Source organism: Mauremys reevesii, linkage group 3 (genome assembly GCF_016161935.1).
Source record: "Mauremys reevesii isolate NIE-2019 linkage group 3, ASM1616193v1, whole genome shotgun sequence".
In the NCBI taxonomy this organism is placed as follows: domain Eukaryota; kingdom Metazoa; phylum Chordata; order Testudines; family Geoemydidae; genus Mauremys; species Mauremys reevesii.
In genome coordinates, this window is record NC_052625.1 from 80503031 (window position 1) to 80522553 (window position 19523).

General features: G+C 40.9%; 1 protein-coding gene across 12 annotated transcripts in view; it reads left to right on the plus strand.

Annotated features, from left to right (window-relative positions):
• The first annotated feature begins 694 nt into the window (after nucleotides 1-694).
• Nucleotides 695-19523, plus strand: part of SIPA1L2 (signal induced proliferation associated 1 like 2) — a 239923-nt gene continuing 221094 nt past the window's right edge. For 8 of the 12 annotated variants that reach the window (XM_039528815.1, XM_039528812.1, XM_039528820.1 and 5 more), the window contains exon 1: nucleotides 4881-5074. The gene's annotated coding sequence lies outside the window, so the exon portion shown is untranslated. Of the gene's footprint in view, nucleotides 712-4763; nucleotides 4779-4880; nucleotides 5075-19523 lie in introns of those variants that run through there. The other 4 variants (XM_039528823.1, XM_039528825.1, XM_039528814.1 and 1 more) reach the window with 3 other exon arrangements.

The following is a 19523-nucleotide window of genomic DNA, read 5'->3' on the forward strand; positions in this document are numbered from 1 at the left end:
ATATTAGCATCATGGTAAATTGTTTTTGTATTTTAATAGCAATGTGTAAAATAGACATTTTATGGATTATGGGAAATTGGTTTTCCCCACATGGCTCAATTAAAAGGTCTTCATATTGTTGCAATGCATGGGGTTTGAGTGAGTAAAATCCACTCCTCAGTCCCAATGTGAGGTAAGTTACCACTCTGGAATAGTGGATGCAAACTGTTTTGTGGGATCTTAGGGTCACTGGTTCTATAGAATAACAGATTCTGTGGCTCCTTTTGCATCATGCTATGATGGAGCCCTATGGTGCAAAGGAGGTGTGGAAACCAGTCTGCAAACCCACTCTGCCCACAGCTTTCCCCTACACAACCCCTTGGAAGGGTCTAGCCTTGTGTGAGACCTCTGCACCTGTGTGAATTTCATCCTGGGTGAGTATTTAAGAAAATACTAAACAATATCAGAGAAAATATTTGCAAATGATATGACCTCTCTGTATAAACTGTCTGATCTTGCAGTCAGTACTTATTTACTTACCCCTGCTTCACCTGGATTCTAGGGAGGAGCCCAGGATCAAGGAAACAAACAAATCCTTTCTTCATTTGCCCTATTCACACACTCACATCAGCCAAACATGCCTCACTGCAGGGCCTCCAGCCACTCCTCCTTTTGCCTGGCATACCAACAGATCTATTTCTAGATGCATGAACTGAGAAGTCCATTTACCAAGTAAGTCAATGGAAACAACCAATCTGTATGAGATTTTTGAACAGCTACCCATGTGTTAGCAGTTTCTGAACTCCAGCTCCAAATGTGGGTAGTTTGGGTTAGACAGCATTGCAGCTGATTTGAATTTAAATAAGGAATGGAGATTTGAAGAAAAGATACGGTGGCGATAAAGTTGATTTGCTGTAGGTTTTAAATCTCAAATATATATTAGAAGGGGTGCCCTCCACCAGAAAATTCTAGAAAAAATGATACAATCTGGAGGTATTTGAATGTCAACATCCTCCCATCTTTCCATCCCTTTTCCGTTACATTTTCAATTTCTGTTTTAGTTTTGCTAGGACAGGGGATTCATCCCCTTCCTATTCTTCCTGCATTCCAGATACCTGAAACAACCCTGCTTAATGCAAAAGCTCCTGTTTACCTCTCTGTACCTGTATTCCATCTCCTTTTCTTTGTTTCTCTCCTGTCATGTCCCTGAGAGTGCACAGATGGTAGCCTTGCAAGTAAATGGAGTGACACTGTAAGAGAACTACACTGCCTAAAAATAAATAAATAATGATCAGAGTATGACTTCAGACTGTTCTGGCATCACACATGTCTGTATGACAACAGCAGCTTATTGGGTCTTGTCAAGTTATAGGTAATATATAATTTTAGGAATTCAGTCTAAGCATATTCTGTGTTGTATGCCTGCTAATGTAGCACACACACTCACTTCATTAACTCAAATGACAAATATATTTTTAACCACATGCGCTGCGTCATTAGGGCTGTTCATTAAAGGTGAAATTCACCCCAGTGCGGAGCACCAACATGAGGTCTATGTACCTCACAAGTCCAATTAAAGCTTTATTAAATAAGTGTTAAGTTGTGTATGGGTCTTGCACTGGCTCTCTGCAGAGAGGTGAATTTCACCCCAAGTGCAGGAAGGAGTTAATGAGATTGCTGTAGAGGCATAAAGAATATCCTTATAGGGATTTATTAGCATGTCTGTGGATGATACAAAGGTGCCCCGAAACATACAGCACATCTAGACCTTTCAGTCAGTTTTCCTTGGCATTTTTTTTTCCTTTGTCAAGGTTGGTGAAAGAGTACATATGGTGCAGAAACTCAATCTGCATCCAGAGCACTTTATTATATAAATCTTAAACAATCAACAAGCAGATGCCAAGTGTTGTTTTCAGTGTGCAAGATGCAATAGTGCTATTTGTTACTCTATGTCAGATCAAAAATATTTCACATGTAAAGCCAAGTTTGTAAAAGCACAGTTTAGCCATATTGAGATGTGATAGGCAGCAGAAATGCAACAATAGTAACTTGTTACTCATTTGACTGAATGCAAGTAAGACTGAATTAGAGATATCTTAGTGCTGTAGAGAGTCTGCTAGAAGTTAGTACAGTATTGTGTCTTTCAAGGCCGCAACTGTGTAACTGATAGAGGACACCTAGTGGTGATTAGTAGTAAAAGCACATTCCTGAATAAGGAGTATAATTGTTAGAGATGCACAAGATTTTTTTACTCTCTTGTTCCCAGACTCGTAATTCTTGGTCAAATTCTGCTATCAGGTACACGGTTGCCTGGATGTAACTGAGAATAGAATTTGACCAAGAGTTTTTTGCATCACTTAATACGAACGTACACTTGTCAACTCAGGGACAATCATGTAGAGAGAAGCTTTCAATCCTCAGCCAGCAGGACCAACAGGCATAACCTGGGATTTTGGGGGCGGGGAGGGAAAAAAAGAAAAAGGGGAGGAATGATTAAAAAGGGCATTGTGGATCTGCTTATGGAAGGATTCTAGGAAGGACTGGGGAGGGGGGAGCAACCCTTTGGGTGAGATAACTTCTCATCAGATACAGAGAAGTAGAGAGACAGCAAGAGTCTTTTTCAGAATATGAAAAAACCGAATAGCTGTGGCAAGAAGCTTGAACTCTAAGAGGAGAGGCACCTGGTTTCCTGAGAAAGATTTAATGAACAAGCAGCCAGAGCACTACAATAAAAAGACTGGGCAATAAGAAGAAACAATAAGAATAAGAAATAATAGCAAAAGTCAGGCTTTATAATATATGCTTTATCCTACTCTTAAACCTAACTGTATTCTCTGGGTTAAGACTCTTTCTCTTGAGGTGAGTGTTCCTGAACTAGCCCGGGTTTTAGAGGAATTAACTTTCCACCAAGAATATTTATCAAATGCTCATAATGGAGAAATACCTTGTTTTACTGGCTGTGTTTCTCTCTGAAGTTTCATGGCGCCAAAACGGTGCCTGTCCCCTTGCCTTAATACACAAATCAGCTATTGTCTAAGAGTCATTTTAGTTTAAAATAACATTTAAAATTAATCCAAATATTAAATAATAGATATGTTTATCTGCACCTTGGAGTAAATCATGATATATAATGGTGTCTTCCATAGGTAAATATGGAGTCTCTGAATTCTATAGAGGGTAGTGTATGTTTCTGATTTAAAATGTATATAAAAGGAACAGTTAAAACGAGCATCTAAAATTTGATCTAGCATGTGTGTTTTGGATACTGGGCATCCATATGGCATTTCCTCTCCACTGTGTCTTTCTGCTCTGTTTCTATAGGAAGAATAGGCAGTAAAGTGAAATTTACAAGACAGCACAATTCTTGTAAATGTCAATATGCTGCCTATTCACAAGAGCTGAGCAAACTGGAACAACCAGAAAGTTACATAACAATCGGAAAAAAGCAGTACCATGGGTTTATTTATATAGGCTTACATAGGAGTGGGCTTTCATTTTAAAGTATGTTGCAGTCCTCTTCATAATTTGGAGTAGTGGACAGGGAAACACTATTTCAACTGTCAGGATGATGGCATGAAAAATTACATATTTATTCTGCAACCTTGCCTTGGTAAGGTGGGTTCCCTATCTGAACTGGCCCTAATACAAATGGAGACAGTCTGATGACTTTTTCAAAGCCAAAACCAGATGTTGTTTGCATCACTTATTACAACACCCTGAAGTTTGTGGAGGCAGGGGAAATTTGGATAAATAGTTGTGGCTTATTTGTTAAGTAAAGACAATGTGTTCATTGCTGTCATGAACAGGATGAAGACATTATCTGCCCCAGTTTACTATCTAAAAGAGTGGTATCCAGAAGGCACAATACAGAGGGTAATTCAGAAGAAATAATTTAGTGTGTATTTATTATAAGTATCTCTACTGATTTCAAAACAATCATATCAAACTATATATAAGAATAACAGTAACTGTGGAAAAATAACAAAGGTGGACAATGCAAAAACAGAGCCTTGAAGTGCTACACCACCCTAGCTCAGTGGGATTGCATACTTCTCACTTGCATGTCTGTTATTATCCATGTAGGATTTCATTATTATTCAGAATATGAATGTTTATTAATAATGATTGTATATTTTAAAATGGCTACTAATTCAGTTCTTGTGGGGCTCCAAGAAGAAAAGAGATTTTAGGAAGGATTTGAACGAGGGGCGAGTGGGGACCTAGCGCAGAGTTTGGAAGGTTGCGCTGTGCTTAAGGCAGAGAAATAGGAGTGGGAGGACATGGAGTGAGCACTGAGGCGAAACGGACAAAACCCAGCAAGGAATGAGATCAGAGATGTGTGGGTCTGGGCGGAGTTGTCCAGGGTCTTGAAAACGAAGACAATGATTACCGACTGTTGACGTGATGCGTACAGCCTCGCTGCAAAGGGCGCAGCCTGGCTTCTAGCTTAGTTAGTGCGAGAGCAGGGCCCAATCCCTCATCGTCTGGCGCGGATAAGGCGTTTTCCGAAGTTCTCTTTGGGAGCAGGAGGTGCAGCCCGCGCCCATCACACAGCGGTCCAGGCTCTATGCATCCCCCCCCCGACCTCCCTCGCGGTGCAGCACCACCGGCTCTTGCAGCCGCTGCTCCCCGCGCAGCGCGAGCCCTACACGTTCCCCCCAGGACGTTCTAGAACGCGGAGCCCAGGCGCCGGAGGGTAAACAGCGAACTACCCACCGACCCACCCGCAGGGAGCGGGCCCCCAGACGGCGTGGGCGTGGCGTTGCTCCTCGAGAGACAGGGCGAGCCCCCAATCGAGAGTTAAGACTCTTCCAAGGGGTGGGCTTGATCCGGTGGAGCCAATGGGAGGGTGGGGAGGCGTGGCCAGGGGCGGGGTGCGTGCGGGAGGGCGGGAGTCTCGCTCCCCCTCCCTTCCCCGTCCGGCGGCAGCTGGGAGACAGACCCGAGACCCAGCGCCGGCGACTACGCCGGGCAGCGGGCGCGAGAGAGCGAGTCGCTCCGCAGCCCCGGCCGCCCCTGCCCAGCCCGGAGCGTCCTGGGGAGCCGGGCGGGGGACACGGCTCGGGGGCGGGGATCCCGCAGCGGCGCGGGCCAGGTAAGGAGCCGTGCCCGGGGGGTGCGGGTCTCCTGGGGGGCGGGCGGAGCGGGGTCCCTTTGCGGGGTGGAGGGACGGGAGCGAGCCCAGGCTCGGGGAGGGAGGGGGTCTGCAGGGGACACCCCAGTTTGGGGAGGGTGGGGATGTGAGGCGCCGTCTCGCCAGCCCCGGAGCAGCCGTGGTGCCTGCCGCGGGCGCGTCCGTGGACAGACGCCCCGGAGGAGGCGGGGTGGGGGAGTCTCCCCCAGTCCGCCACCCCCGCCGCGCAATGGGGCGCCCCCTTCTCGGTGCTACACCTGGCGCGCTGCTGCTGCTGCTGCACCAGGCTTTTTAAAAGAGCTCCAGTCTGCTGCGTAAATCATTTCCAGGGGGGGTCGGTCGCCTCGAGGTGCTGGTTTTTTTTTTTTTAAACAGGTCTGTCAAGGTGCGTTGGTCTTGAAAAGCAGCTTTTAAAAAGTTTATTTTTATAAAGCATCTGTGGGTTATTTTTAGGAAGCGATCATGGAAGAGAGAGACCAGTGTAGATTTAGGATTAGCAGAGGGGGACGCACTCTTTAACAGATTGAACTGGTCCGATTTCTTTAAGTGATTTCACAGACCATTTGATGTTTGTTTATTTATTTTGTATCGAGGACTCTACATTCTTTTTTCAAAAACATCTTTTGCTTTCTTTCTTGTTTCTATAATACAGTTCTCTCTGACATGTACCCCGTGATCCATTTTCAAACTTTTTTTATGTTAAAGTATCTGTCTGGTTCATTCCCTGAAACACAGGAGAGAGCTACTTTGTGTTTACTTATTTTAATGTTGCAGTTACTGTATGATAACATAGCCTTTTGCTTCGGAGGTATTAGTCAATATTAGTATGCAGCTAGCTTTAGCCTAATCTTGACAAAAGACTGCTCTAAAGTTGACTGTTATCAGATGTGTGTATTCGCTTACTGATCCACTTAGTATGTTGTTAATATTTGTTGTAGGATAACTTTAAAACATTGGTACTTAGAATGTTATAACTCAGCCTTTCTTCTTGTGGCTAAAACTTTATTTTTGTTGCTAATGATGCTGAAGACCTTACAAAGTTGATAAGAATTGCTCATGTGAATTATTTTCTTGAGTCTTTTGTGTGCAGTTTTCATTCCTAAATGCTAACACTAGGTGGCTTTCTTATATCAGAAAACAGGGAACGTTTCTGTCTCTGCTGCCTGATTTATGTATCTCTGTTTTTCTACAAATTCTGAAATGCCTTCATAATTAGCTATGCACTGATTAGACCTAAACAGAATTTAAAGTTTACTCATTTACAATTTATTTATTTTGGTCAGTATCTAAGTGTTGACAGAAGTCATTCTACATGCACATTATTACCAACATTTAAAGTAAATCTTTTAGTTCTAAGACAAAGTCAGATGTTCAGAAAAATATTTAGGGTATTTTTATAGCAGATAGCTATTTGGAAGTTTGAGAAATCCAAGTATGGGGTTCATTATAATGAAGCAGGTTGTTTTTTATTTACAAACAACCCATTCTAAGTGATCCTATCCTTTGATAGACTTTCTTTATTTACTTATTTTAGGACTGTGTTGTACTAACACTCATGGGGGAAAACAGCTAATCTCTCCTAAATTCTGCAGATGCTTTTAGAGATGCCATGGTACACTTCAACCCTGAGTTTAGTAGCACAGTGCATCAGAGCTTGCTGGGTTTAGGAATAATCATGGCCCAATCCTGTATTTTATGTCCAAAACTCCCATAGTGTTCAGTGGAATGCAGCATTGGGCCACATATTACTTATTACAATTGTATCTCTGGAAGATTTGAATTTTAAAACCACTTTGAAATGTTTTTTTATTTATGCAAAAACGTTTAAATCATTAAGGGTTGTAATGCATTTTGGACATGTAACATTACTGAGACTCCACAACAGTTGATTTATAATTTATGTAATGTTCATATAAAGCATGACCACAGAGAGGTCTGTGAATCCATTGTCTTGGTTTTTGCACACCCAGTAGGTTGATTTGACAGGTCAAAAATGTCATTAGTTAAGTGGTCCTGTACCCTGACACACAGGTATTCCTTTATGTGTTATGATCAGTAAAAAATGCTTATATTAAAAGTCTGACATGAATTCTAGACTAAAACAAAAGCTGAAGTCTATATTATTGGCATTAACATGCTGCTCAAGGAAGGACATTCTTAAAGGCTTCTGTCCAAGGAGAACCTGAATTTCAGTGTTGATTGTCTGACACGAATATGACACTCATTTTTTGGGTAGCCGTTAATTACTATCAGTTTGCAGTATGATTCACAATTGTGAATCAGGAGAGCTAGTAGAGGAACTAAGCAAACCTGTGGTCAAAACAGGCAAAATCATAAATCTCTTTTGCTGTTTGACATTTTACAAGTGAACTGAGGCAGGAAGCCAGTTTTCATTTTCAGCTTTACATTGGACACATCAGTCACTCATTGCACCCAGGATTTTTAAGTGCAGATCAGCAGTTTGACCTGCAGGCAGTAAGTAAATAATTTTCATTTGCCCAGACTGGGATTTTGACTGTCTTGTGTTGTTGGAAATAGGGTGTTTTGTAGCTTCATGTCTCTTACAGATGAGTGAATGGAGTGTTGTAACAATGAGTGAGAGCTGCCATGTAATCAGTGTAAAAATACAAGATGTATACTATAGATATAGTGACTCTGGAAAGAGGGTGGAGCTTCTGCTTATCTAGTTTCTCACATTAGTCATTCAAACTTCCCAACAGTAGCAATATTGTCAGCTAGAAATGAAACCTTGTTTTGGAGACTGCTGCTCTATATCAGTGTGGTTTGCTTCGCAGTTTAAAATGCTATACTTTTTATGTTAGTTTTTGACCATACTTGAAGGTGATTGGATAAATTGGATTGTGAATCAGTGAACTAAAAGGTAGACAATTGCTATTTTTATTGTTTAGGTTGCAGTATTGTACTTATAGTATGTCAAATAGTTTAATTTTTATTTGACTTCTGAAACCCATTCATTTTTTCAATCTTTTTTAAAAAAGTAAAAGCTAAATAAATTTTAAAAATGGCCATTTTTGAGGGGAATCTCTTCTTGTAATCTGAGCAGGCTGGGCAGTTGAGTTTAGTGATGCTTGTTCTTTCTCCAGTCCATTTATTTCACCTGTTTTTTGTGTGAGACATCAGGGAAAGGCTCTCTGCTAACTCAGTCTGTTTATATGATGAATGAGTATACTTTTTAGTTTAGAGCTCTGATGAATACAATAATTGTATGTTACTTGGAAAGGATTTTTTTATATAAAAATGCTATTTTCTCTAACAAAAGATGCATTAAGAGTGTGTCTGGCAAAAAATATTCAGATAGTCTTGATGCATAATGCCTGTTTTGATAGTGAGGTACATAATTTGGATTTTTCAAGAAACTTTTGAACCTGAATGAAGTACCCAAGTCTCTTTTTTTTAAGATGATTAATGTTCAGTTCACTTTATTACAGTGATGCTAAAGTTCAGACATATACAACAAAAGCAAATTGTTGAAGACTGGAGACTTTATCCCATGATACTTCTATCTGTAGAGCAATGACCAAATTTTCAGCCTGATCTAGGAACAGTTGAATGAGTTGAGAAGAGTGAGAAGCTTAAGAGTCCCACTAAATTTAGTTTTTGAGTTGATAGCAGAAATGATGTCATGTTAATGTTATAGTTTTGTGTTTAAAATTCTTATTAGAAACTATGTAGAACTTACTGTTCGGATCATTAACTTATTTACAAGTATAATTACAGCAGCATTTAGAAAATCCACTTGGTGATCATGAGTAGTGAGTTTCCCTAGTGTGTGAGAAATAATCATTTTCTACATAATTAGAGATTCCATTTCAAAATAAAGTTTCTAAATTTTGACTATAAAGACAATTTTCCAAACTTGCAATAAATGTGAACAGATGCTCTCTTGTCTTCCTGAATCTGTAGACAGACAGCTCCAGTAACTGGTGCTGTTCATAGGTTTTAGGAGCAGTAGCTGCTGCCTGAAACAAAACAAGGCATTTGCTTCAGTACTGTTATTGAGGATCCTGTGGGCACAGTGAAATTGACAAATTATTGCAACTACACCCTACCCCTGCTTGATAAAGCTGAGCAATAGTGTAGGAAGACAGCGTGGCTGTTCCTGAGGAAAAGAGGCTGAGGAGAGGTAGGCCATTCCCCAGCAGTAACCAGGGAGGCTCAAGATGGGTGAGGGGTTGAGAATATCTTTCTCACTGTTTAACAGTCAGAGGAAGGCTCTTCAAATTTCAGATGCTTAAATTGAAATCCTGGCCCAATTAAAGTCAATAGTTTTGTTATTGTCTCTGACAGGGTTAGGTTTTCACTCCTAGTATGCAGAAACTGATATGAAAAATGGAGTCCCTGTGCAGATTCCAGGACAGATCTCAGTATCCCCTCCTCTTCCTTAGCTTCCCATCCAAATTCTGGGTTTCTCACCAGGGCAATGCCTGTGGACTCTGATGGCTCTCCATCTTTCATAATGGCTCTGAATTACATGAAAAAAAGTTAAGAATGCATTAGAGTACTTAAAGTTCATTTAGGAAGACATGAATTTAAATTCATATTTCATATTTCATTTTTCCAATCTCTGTTCACTTTATTGATCTTTACTTTAAACTAGACAGGATCTGTGTTAAAGTTACAGAAATGACACCTGTTTTGTTAATAAAACTTAATGGCTGAGAGTGCATAATTATTGCAACAAAATCTACTTTGAACGCACTTTGAGGTATGGAGTAACAATGTTATATGAAATAAAAATGTTTGTGTAGCCTAATAAGTATTCTTGAGCCCTTCTATAGATGTTTTCATAGGTTGCTGTGGGGGAGATCAAGCTTTGGTTTGACATGCAATAGATAGAGGGGCCAACTCTGACCCATCTCTAATTCCTTAATGCTGGATCTGATTCATATGGGATTTCACATTTAGCATAGTCAACTCTCTCTAGTTCAATTGTTACAGGATATGAAAGCAGAGTAGCAGAAGAGAAGCAAAGCCAGAATACAGCTTTTATAGTTTGTTAAATGTACACTTTGCTTAAATATTTATGGTATCTTTTTTTCTCCCAGAAGAAGGATTAAAAGGGGGTGCTGCAATTAACACACTGCTTAGAGTAGCTGGCAAAATTCTATTACTCAAAAATTCAGTTTTTTTAAAATATTTTTGCAGAGAGCTTTGTGAAAGAGGAAGATGTCAATTACTTTTTTTTGTTTCTAAGCTCTGGAAGCTATTTACTCCCTTCTGCTCCTGTCTCTTCTTCCCTCCCTCCCCCTGGTTGTATTCATTTGTAGCTTCTAGTTCAGAATGAACTATTTATTCATTTTATAAGTCACCTGAAGCAAACAATACCCATACTCCCAGGTATCTTCTCATATTCTTAACACTGGAAGCAACTATTTTAAATGCTCTTAATCTTACGCTCAAAATCTCATTGAAATATTAGCATGACTCCATAGTGAAGATTAAACACATATGCATATTTTTGTTATACTTGTTTTTGCCTATTGTAATGGCTAGCTGTTTTTGATGAATTAGGAGCAGCTTAAGGTAAAGAGGTTATCCTTGCTTTTCTGCTGGAGTAAAGTAAACCTAGTCTTTGCTTTGTGAGGTTGTCAGGACAACAGCGTATTATTGTCCTTTTTCTATATCAATGGAGGGAACTGTTTAAAAGAGTGAGTGGCTGCTTTGCCACGGTTGGTGCTGTGAGGATTGCCAGCTGTGATTTTTGGATTGAGCAGGATGGTCTGGGTTTGTCATGTAAAAATTCTAATTGATGATGAATTCACACCCAGTGTGAGAATAATTTTGTTTGTTAGACTAATGCAAAACAACCCATTGTATTTATAAATCCAAGTCCTATTTTCTCAGTGGTATTGTCATTATTATTCTGAAACTCAAAGCAAAATGTTTGAAGTTTAACAGTGTGGAATTTGTGGGATGGGTTAAGGGAAGGAAAGAACTGCTTTAAGGTCTGGATTATGTCTATTTGCTTAATCTGACACTGGAGAACTAGCGTGAAAATGCTAGGTATTCCTGCCCTTCTGCTAGCTGTATTTAGTTATGTAATCCACACAAATATATTATGCAGTAAATGTTCAATCATAAGCTATTCACTAATAATAGTGTTGCCAGTTGGAAATTAGATGCTTTACGTTTTTTAAGAATTTGTATTCTGTTCTATACCAAATGCATAATGCCTGTTTATACCAGTTAGTTTACTTACATGAAACTAAAATTACCAGAAAGGTAGTTCTCTGTATGTGGTCATAATATGTGAAGTGCCAAACAAGTACAGTTAAGGTGATTGTTTTAATTTTCATATGAATTTGTGAGTATGATTATGGGGGTGAGAAATGTATGAGAGAAGGTATAGAATGGGTTTGAGTAAAATAGTATTTATTTTACAGGAAGACAAAGAGGACTTGTTAGCAATGCTTTTATTGATTTTGGTGGATCCTGAAGTTGTCCTCTACCTTAATTTAGGAATCACTTTGATCTGTGTTTAGCTATATTTGCCAACCAACTGGCATTCAGGTAGTTAAAATACTCCATGAGATCAATATCGGTCATTTCAAACTCCTTAATAGTCCAGCAATTTTTTCATTCATGCTTTCCTTCCATCCTAGTGGTTTGTAGCAGATATGTACTGCAGTTTCTATGTTCTTGTATCTTCTTATCTGACATTTTGCTGCTACCTTCTTTTCTTTTTTCTAGTATAGTACAGTATTTACAAAATCAGCAAACACAAAAGATCCTTTTGAGGGTGGGTTTATGCAAATTAAGTATTTGCATGCACAAAAAACCAGCGAGGCAACTAATTTGCTAAGTGCTTGTGAAAATACCATGGCTATTTGTGAAATGTTGAAAACAGAGTATTTTCATAAATAGTTGTGTCCACTCATCTTTGAAAACCAGACCCATGATAATGCTCCTCACCTCTTCCTTTTTTCTTTCCTCTGTAGACTGTACTCAGTGATGTCAGTATTCCATTTTACTAAGTTCACCAAATTAAGTATGCGGGAAGGTCAGAAGTTGTCAAACTTCTTATTGTGTGAACCTCAATTGAATAGAGGTTCTCATGGACCGACCCCTTTCTCTCCCACTAACAACTGTGCAGTTGCCATAACATTCAGGTGACAATTACAGCAATTGCTTATGTGGAAAAAATCTTAGAAAATAATTAAGCGTACTTTAGCTGTCTATTATATGCAATTTAGCAACAGGAAACCAGGGAAACCAGATCCATGTAACCAGCCATTTTTCTATGGACCACCACCAAGTGCTTCACCGATTGCCATCCACCCATCAACCAGAATCTGAGAACATACAGACTAATTCATACTGTCCTTCATATTATGTCATATCTTGCTCACCAGGAAAGCCATTAACTGATCCCTTAAGTAGCACTTGTGTATATGGTCATGGTTACATTTTTTTAAAATTCAGTCGAAGTGGTGTATTTAAAAAACAACAACACACCAACAAATTTCATTAAAACTACATTGTAAGTATCCAGAAGACTTTCCTGTCACATCATTGACGTTTCAAGATGGGTTAGTTTTTTGGCTTTTACAGGTTGATAATCTGATGAAAACAACATTTTTCTTGCTGAAACAATTATAGATTATAAAATTTACATCTTTGCACCTTGTGCATAACCATATTATCTCCCCACCAAAAGTAAACAAACAAAATTCTGGAGAAAGTGTAGCTTTGCCTAAAACACTAATTTGAAAATGTCTCATCTTGCTTGGAAACACTGATTATTTGTATATGTTTATAGATAGTCCTGAGGCTTTACATTGTGTTGCTGAAAGTGTAAATCTCATCAAATTAGATTTACTTTTGCTTGTGGCAGTTGCTATACCAAATCTTACAATTTGTGGATTTGATAATTGGATCAAACAGGAATTTCAGTTGATATCCAGCTGTAGTATGTTTTCACTTTATATCCTTACTTGAAATGAATTTTTTGTGTGTCAATGTAGTGTTGACATTTTTTCAATCTCCCCTAAGATGAAATTTAGTGCTATATACTCATTGCATCTTTTTTATTTAAACTAGTTGTGATGTGGATGCTTATCCTCTGGGGAAAATAACGATACACTTTTGCCTTGTATGCAATATGTTTTAACTTTTGGTCATGGACCAGGGCTGGATTCAAACAGATAATCTAGAGGTGAAAATTGCTACCTCTCCTTGACTAGCATTGTGGTGCCTTGTACTATACAATACCTTTTGTTTGACAGAGAATGAGTCTCCTGAGTGATCTGGTTATCTTGTCTCTTCCTGCCCCCCCCCCCCCCATTTTTGTTTTGCTCTGAAGGTGGAGTAAGTAACTGTTAAGTAGATATATAAAGGTAATCAAATTCCTTTCTGTTTAGAGGTGGTTGTTGTACTGAATACTATAGATGTGTTCATCTGAATTTATTTTGTCCTTTTTATAAAACTATTTCTCTTTGTGGATGGATTTGGCTGTACCCTTCTTTCATATGTGTCACAAGTCCATATCTTACTCCTGAGGGAATTTTGCACCAGAAAATTAAAAATTCTGCACACAATATTTTAAAATTCTGCAAATTTTGTTTGTCAATAAATAAATGTGGTTCTGGCAGTGGGGTGCACAGGCCACTGGCTGCATTGAGGTGGAAGATCACCCTGAAGTCCCCTCTTCCCCCAATACAGGGACTCGGCAGTGAGGCTGCACCTGACCCTAACATAGTGCAAGGGCAGAGCCTTCCCCAGAAACACCCCAGAGCCCTGCCCCTTTGTGCCAGGCACTGGGAAGGCTCAGCCCAGCAGGATGCAAGTGTGGAGGGGCTTAGTGTGTGTGTGGGGGGGATCCAGGTGTGGGGTGTGAGGCAGTGTGGGTGCAGGCAGCTCAGTGGGAGATCTGGATGCACAGGGGTTTGTTGAGGGGATTCCGGGTGAAGGAGCAATGGGACTCTGCAGGGGATCCAGGTGATGGTGGTTGGGCTCAGCGGGGGGGATCTGGGTGTGGGGAGATGGGGCTTGGTGTGTGTGGGTGTGTGCGGGGGGTCTGCCATTTTCTGCAGGGAAAAGCAGGAAATCTGCAGGGTCGGGGGCGGTTGTTTTCTGCGGGTGCGCAGTCCCACAGAATCCCCTCAGGAGTAATATCTAGATAGTTCTTCATCTAACTGCTGCAACATTGAGGGTAGCAAGTGTTGCAGTCTAATTTCCACTCTTCAAATTGTGCACTCCTCCACCATATGTTTGATCATCTGCATCGCTGTCCTGCAGTCACCCTGCAAATTTCTGCATTGTGAAAGCCTCTCTTGCCACTCAGTTTAGCAACCTGTTAAGCCTAGTCCAGGATCTGCATCACAGGTTGCAAAAAGTTGGCTGTAAGTTAGGGCTTCTGAAGTTCATCAGCCCGCCACTCTGTGAGGCCGTTCATCTGAGATAGGCACTGGACATGAATGCATGAAGAATCTTTGCAACAGGTTGTCACAAAGTCAGTCATGGCAAGTCAACAGGAACATCAGGGGTGTCTTTTCTTTTGGAGGTGTGCAGATCTTCATGTGGGAAATGTGCATTGCTTATTGCACCTATTGGAACCATTGTCAGCCTTGTGTGTAGCGGGTTATTTTCATCCATTTTAGACATCCAACCAAAACGCTGTACTGAAATGCACTGGAGGAGAATTATAACTTATGTAAATTAAGATGACAAACCTAGTTTCCCTTTTCACCTACAGGGGAAGCAGAGAGCCTACTTTCCTTTTAAACCTTCTAGTTTTAAGTGTTACATCAGTAACATGCAGTTCCCAGTTACTACTGTGAGTGAGGTGAGGTTCTGCTGGATGTGCAGTAGGAGTATAGGGAAGAGTTAATGTTTCTTTGGAAAACTTCACTTTTGAATCTTCCTGACTCCTAAATTTACATTCTCCTTAAGGTTACAGTCAACCTTTCATTCCCATGTTTTAGCTATTACATCCAAAATGAATCAAAACGCCCAGGGATTAGCAGGCTGCTTCTCCCACCCCTTGAATCTGCCTTGGTGATTAGAGAAGAGGGAGACTACTTTACCTTTAATTGGGAGTTTTTCTGACTCTGTCACTTAACTTTGTTTTTATGTTATTAAAAAAAGCTGCTAAACCTAGATGTTTGATTCCTAATTTACTTTTTTATAATGGAAAGTTAAATGGCACAGCCATGGATGAAGTACTTCTGAAAGCCTCTACTGTGCTAACTCAATTACAAGAAAAAATATTTTTCAAAAAATAAGATTATTGGCACAAAGATGACTTTTAGTGGCTTTTCACTTGAATACACGTCAGTCAACTCAAACTGTTCATTTCAAAAAGCAAATTCTGAATTGGGGGGGGAAATTAAACTACTCAATGTGTGAATTTTAAAAACAGTGATTGCAGGGGAAATGCTTACTAAAAAGCTATAGTTGCACATGTGAGAAGAAAGCGGATATCAAAAGGACACAAGGTTCATAGAATATTGTCTGTTTTCTTCCAAATAATAAACCATCTTTTTTTTTTTTTAAATCTTTCATTAAACCCTATTAAGGGTTGTCAACTTTTATAGGCTCCTTACAAAAATCATGATTGTACGCCTTGCTGTTGTGAAAATTGATCTTTCTAAGATCTGCTGATATCCAGTCCATGTACTGAATCTTTGACCTCTCCACTTGTCTTCCATCCATGATCATTGCAAGGGCCATCCTACCCGTATAATTTTTGCCATCTCTGCTGGGCATGTCCACACTAACATAGCCTAGTCTCCCTCAACTTTTCTTCATTTGGGGCAACCTGCTTTAGGCCCCTTACAACCTCATTTCATTTTCTATCACGTAGCATCCAACAATTTGACCATCTCAATAGCTTTATTTTCATAGTGGAAAGCCTACTCATTTCTTTTCTTGTGGCTGGCAAAGTCTGTCCTGTATTTTAGGATGGGTATAATTACAGTTTTATACACTCTCTAACTTTTTTGGCATCTTTTTATCACAGTGAATTGGGGTCAGCTCCTGCCATTTGTACCAAATATCTTTGGTATGATGCTGGGCATTGCTCAGGAGGGCACCATTGTTTGCAACCAGTGATCCTCAGTATTTAAATTATTTCACTCTTCTAAGTTCTCTGTCTCTAATATCCTTTATGGTGGGTCCTCTCTCTCTCTCTCTCTCTCTCTCTCTCTCTCTCTCTCAATTATCAAAATCTCAGTCACACCAACATATACTCTAAGTCCCACCTGCTCAAGACTGTCACCCCGACTGTAATTATTGAACAAATATAGTGGTCTGCTTTTTATTTTTAGTTGGATTATGTGTTTCAAGCCTTCATTCCTCCGGGCTTTGCTCCCCATAGGGTTGCCAAGTGTCCGGTTTTCGACCGGAACACCCGGTCAAAAAGGGACCCTGGTGGCTCCGGTTAGACACATTGACCGGGCCATTAAAAGTCCGGTCAGCGGGGCTAAAACAGGCTCCCTATCTGCCCTGGCTCCACGCAGCTCCCGGAAGCGACCAGCATGTCCCTGCGGCCCCTAGGTGCAGGCATGATCAGGGAAGCTCTGTGTGCTGCTCCCACAGCTCCTATTGGCCAGGAACCGGGAGACGGTGTCGGTGGGCGTGGGCAGCACACACTGTGCAGAGATGCCTGGCTGTGCTTCTGCCTAGGGGCTGGACATGGCGGCTGCTTCCGGGAGCAGTACGGAGCCATGGCAGGCAGGGAGCTGCGCCATCGACCGGGAGCCGCCTGAGGTTAGCTCTGCCTGGCTGGAGCCCGAACCCCCTGCTCCAGATCAGAACCCCCTCCTGCACCCAAATTCCCTCCTGGAGCCTGCACCCCAACCCCCCTGCCCTAGCCCGAAGCTCCGTCCCGCACTCTGAACCTCTCATTTCTGGCCCCATCCCAACCCCCTGCCCCAGCTGGAGCCTCCTGCATCTCAACCCCATGCCTCAGCCCAGTGAAAGTGGGTGAGGGGTGCGGGGCGAGGGTGTTCGGTTTTGTGCAATTAGAAAGTTGGCAACCCTAGCTCCCCAGCTTTTGTCTCTAAGAAACAAGGCACTTCCCCCTTCCTCATCTAGGTAGCTCAATTGAGCTATCTTAACTCAAGCTGCTAAAATCTAGCTGAACATTTTAACTGTTAAGTAGGGTTTTCAGCTGAGACAAGATAGCTTGATTGAGCTATCTGAATGGGCTAAGAGATACCAGACATGTCTCCAAGTTCTCCTGGAGTAGTTCCTACTATTCAAAGTGAGTATTAATTAGAAAGGCGGATTAGTCTTATAATTTGATTTCTACATTTGCAATTGTGTGTTTGCTGAAGGAAATTCTTTATTTCTGTTTGCTGTTACTTTGCTTTTACTGAGAAAGAAAGGAGGGGGGATTCTCTCCAGAGATTGATAAGTTTAGACCCTGTATTTTTGCATCTTGGGTTACAGAGACAAGTTACTTTCTTTTTATTCTTTAATAAATCTTTTCTGTTAAGAACTTGGTTGATTTTTTTCCTTGGGTGGATTCTCAGGGAAAGGGGAGGAGGGAAGCATCCCTCTGTAGTGGATCCCGGTATCTCTCCTAGGAAAAGGGAGGGGGGAGGAAGCAGGGGGGAATGGTTTATTTCTCCTAGGTGTAAGAACTCCATGGATTTGGGGCTCTTGGGATCCCCAAGGATTTTGGGGAAGGACTGTGTCCCAATCCACGTACCTGATTGGGTGGTGGCAGCTTTTACCAGATCTAAACTAGGATTTTTAGTTTAGAGGGAAACCAGTGCAGGTCCCCATTTTGGAACCCAACAGCTCTAATGGAATGTCTCTTCCCCACACCTCCTCCCAATTCTGCTTGCACTTTGCGTATGTCACTCCTGCCTTTTATTTGCTCTACATGATCATGCTGTATTGGCCAGAATGAACAGAGCACTAGACAGTGGAATGGATCAGGAGTAAGAAAAACACTATCATGCTGCTAGCAGTATGGGGAGGGAAGGGGAGAGAAGTTGGTGGAGTCTGGGAACTGTAGAAGAGGGAGAGATTTCTTGGTGTGAGTGGCAAGGAAAGATTTCAATTTAGCTTTTATTTGAGGGGGAAATCAAACATTAAGTGGGTTTCTGGATGGTGTTATAAGGTGTATGTCAATGTCTTAAGACTACAAAAATGTCTTAGTTTTGGGGTGTGATGTCATGCTCATGACTGTTAGATTCTTCTACAGCTTTACAGTAAGGCCTGGTTTACACTAGGGAGGGATCAGTCTAAGTTAAGCAACTTCAGCTACATGAATAACGTATCTGAAGTCGACGTACTTAGACCTATTTACTGTGGTGTCTTCTCTGCGGTGAATTGACTGCTGCCGTTTCCCCGTCGACTCTGCCTGTGCCTCTCACGGCGATGGAGTACAGGAGTTGATGGGAGAATGCTTAGGGATCGATTTATCACATCTAGACTAGACCTAATAAATCGATCCCCGCTGGATCGATCACTGCCCCGCTGACCCGGCGGGTAGTCTAGACATATCCTAAGTGAATGTTGTGTGGTAGAACCTGGAATGGGTTTTGTGGCATCTAAAAGAAAAAACTAAATGTGATTTTTGGGTATATAGAGATGAGAGGCTCTGTACCTTACACTGGATACTCCATGTATTTCAGGGAGGGAATGTCTGGATCAGACATACTAATGGGTTCAACTAAAATATTAAATAAGGCAAAGAATGGGTACCCTGACGCTTCTTTCTTTTCAGACATTATCTGCAGGCTCTGTTTAGTTTTCTATCATTTAGGGTATCTGTACAAGATCCATTCCAAGTAGTGTTTCAGAAGTACTTCCACTCAACCTGGCTGAAAATCTCTTCTGCATTTAAGCATACTATAAGGCTTAACTTTGAATAGTGGAGAACATTAGCCAGTCATCATATATTATCAATGCCATTCCTGCCCTGGAGGATATCAACTCTATTTATTTTAATGAGTTTCTCCATCATATTACATTTTTATAGGTAAACTGTCTTATTCTTCTTATCACTGTGTAATGCAATGGATCAATAATTGACTCTTTCCAATGGTGACCTACACACTTTTACACAGGATAATACAAGTATTGAGAAAGAAATTGAAGATGTCAATCTAATTTCAGGATTCCATTGAATGTTCTTTTATATGGGCACTATCTGTCAGTGACTTGCACAGTTCTGTGGGTGACCCATGAAGTCTTGAAGCTCTTTCATTTGCGAGGGGTTTGTTTGGTCACTCAGACTGCCATCAGTTGAGATGTCATCTTCCTGGAATGAATCTGTCACATTCAAACCCAAATTTGTAATATCACAAATGCTCTGATGATCCCAACTGTCTTGTTTTGTTGTTGTCCCTCCTTTTTATAGCTTTTGCTAGCTGTTGTAATTTGGTATCTGATCAGTTGTGTCAATGTTTCACTTGTAATTTCCAAAACAAAC